Source organism: Pteropus alecto, unplaced genomic scaffold (genome assembly GCF_000325575.1).
Source record: "Pteropus alecto unplaced genomic scaffold, ASM32557v1 scaffold146, whole genome shotgun sequence".
Lineage (NCBI taxonomy): Eukaryota > Metazoa > Chordata > Mammalia > Chiroptera > Pteropodidae > Pteropus > Pteropus alecto.
This window is the reverse complement of record NW_006442107.1, coordinates 7,101,093-7,104,155: the sequence shown is the minus strand read 5'-3', so window position 1 is coordinate 7,104,155 and position 3,063 is coordinate 7,101,093.

Here is a 3,063-nt window from a genome sequence, read left to right as displayed (position 1 = left end):
GCTCAGTCATGCAGCTGACAGGTATTGGCCAACAGGCTCAACCCCAGGGCCTCATCCCAAGTAGAGAGCTGTCTCTAACTTTCATCCACAACCATTCAGGGCTACTGTTGCAAGGAAATATTCTTTAGAAATCAGTCTCCTTTGGCTTTCCCATTATAACTGTCAGTGTTTTCTCTTCACACAGTTGGCCAGCCCCATGATTTGGCAGAATAGGAAGCTGTTAGCAGGATGTGAACAGCCCTCCTTAGCCCTCCAAGACCTCCAGCACTTGAAGAGTCAGCCTTCACTCAGGGTCAAAATCTCTCTCTCTTCATTAAATGAGAATACTAAAAATTCAAATCTTTGTGTGGCAGCATGCTACCCTGATTAAGAGAACAGATTCCATATTCAGGAACACCCAGGACCAACTGGCTGTGTCACCTACTAACTGTGTGTTCTTGGGCAATTATTTATATATTACGATTTATCATATAAAGATAGTGACTGATTAAATGACATCATAAGGTCCTTAAGGCACAGAGAATAGATCCAAAGATTTCATTCTGCCAAGATAAAGAAATACAGTGGTCCTTGGCTCCCTCTCCCAGATCAACCCTTGAAAAACTGTAGAAACGAGAAGCTCATGTGCATCCCAGGAACTAGTTACAACCACAAGGGAGGAATTCTTGGGAGACCAGTGTATTGGGAGGTACATGGCTACAGGCAGCGACGAGAGATAAAATTGGAAAGAAAGGTTACAGTCTGCTGTTGCATCTCCGAGCATAATGTTGGGACAATCATTGTGTGCACCTTTGTGCCATGAATCTGCAGCAAGAGCCCAAACCACCAGGGCAGGTCAAAAGCCTTGGGGGGTAAGTAACTAAAACATAGGAACAAGGGGCTGATTGTCCTCGAGTATTCAATGCCACCTTTGCCATCTTTTTAGGCTATTAGCTGGTTTATTAGTTTTCTACCGCTGCCATAACAAATTACCACAATCTTAGCAGTCATTTCTGTATGTTAGAGTTTGGTTACAGCATGGCTCATTCAGGTCTTCTGTTTAGTCTCACTAGGCTGAAATTAAAATGTCAGCAAGTATGTGTTCCTTTCTGAGGCCCTGGCCAAATTCAGTTCCTTGCAATTTTGGCACTGAGGTCTCTGTTTCCTTTCTGGCTGTCATCCAGAGGCTGGTCTTTGCTCCTAAATTCTGCCTACATTTCTTCTCATTCTTTCCTGTGGCCCTTCCAGAAATAATGGGTTGAGTCCCTTTCATGCTTTAAATTTCTCTAACTTCTTTTTCTGTCACATGGCTCTCACTTCAGCCAGAGAAAGTTCTCTGCTTTTAAGGGCTCATGTGATTAGGTTGTGCTTACCTGGATAATCCAAGAGTCTCCCTATCTGAAGGTCTATAACGTTAATCATATTTGCAAAATCCCTTTTGCCATGTAATATGGCATAATCACATGTTCTAGGGATTAAGGCATGGACATCTTTTGGGGGATCATTCTGCCTATAGCAATTGGCATGTATATAGGCATAATTTTCCAACATAAAGAGCTGTTCCATCACCTGTTCATAGCTAATCCCTTCACCTATATGTAATGTGGATTCTTCCTCTCCTGCCTTCATCCATCAGTTATTTCTCTTATGCATGTATTTTAAAACTGTGTCCCACAGTACATTGCCCAAAGCCTGTAAGTCTTTCCTAGCTTCTCCCATCTTTTAAAACCTACTCTCAATCTTTGACCTCTGTTTTTTTTTTTTATATTCTCCTCCAAATAACATTCTACACTCATCTCGACCATTGTTCGTGTGTTCACTTCTTGGTCACCATAACAGGGCTTTTGGTCCCCAACAACCCAAAGAAATTTCTCTAGCAAATGTCATCAATGATTTCCTAAGCTTCTAACCCAAATGAATACAAATCCATGATTATCTTCTGTAATCTCCTTTTCTACCTTTGATGTTATCCATGACACCCTCTTCCTCAAATGCTCTCATTCCTGGTTTAAATTTCCTCCCTATTTCTGTGTTTCTTCCATTGCTATGGCAATTCATGGACTTCTCTCATACACCTAATTTTTTAAATGCTGGAGTTATTTCTATGGTCATCTTTTCTCTTCACCTCACATTCTCTCCTTAGGCACTCTCAGCCAATTCTGAAACCTCAATTGCCATCAGTATGCTGTTACCTTTACTATAAACCCAAACTCCTAAATGGAATTCCAGATGCTTTTATCAAATCACCTGCTGGATATTTCCACTTGAATTCATCACTTTCCCCCCCCAAATTTCTCCTCACTTAGTTATCTACCTATCCAATTTTTTTTTTTTTTTGTAAAAAAAGATATTATCTGTGATTCATCTTTCTTTAACTCTCGACATGAAATCAGGGACCAAGTCCCATCCAGTATATTATGCTTCTTTAGCATCTATCACATCCTTCTTCCCCATCACTAAGCCTTTATACTAGCTACTACTTATTGAGTTCCTTTGTATATGAGCCATGATGTTAAAATCTTTTTTAAAGTCATTTCAGTTTATCTTCACAACAATCGTGGGAAGCAGACAACATTATTTCTATTTTACAGCTGTAGAAATTCAGGAAAGGCTAGGCTAAATGACTTGGCATGGGGCACATTTCTAAGCAGCCTTCCTGGTCCATCTAACTCCTAACTCAACGCTCTACAAATGCACTGTTGTAATTTACTATTTGGGGTCTTAGCATCTTTCACATGGACTCTTGCAAAGTTTTTCTGAGAAGTCTCCCTAAATCTCTCCTTGTCCTCTGCTAATCCCTCCTCCACATCTGCAATCACAGAGTATCCATAAAATGAAAATTTGATCCCATCACTTCCTAGCTTAAAAGCTGTCATTGGATCACCTTTGCCACATTAGGATAATTCTTATCTCTTTAAATAGTCTCCTTTATGATCTGCCTTTATCTCCAACTTATTTTCTTGTTTTATCTCATTGGCTCCACACATCAAGCTTCTAGCAACTTCCAAATTTTCTTTCCTATTTTGCACCAGACTTCCACTTGGGGTCTCCTTTCTTTTCTTGTATTCTGGGGAACCTCTCACC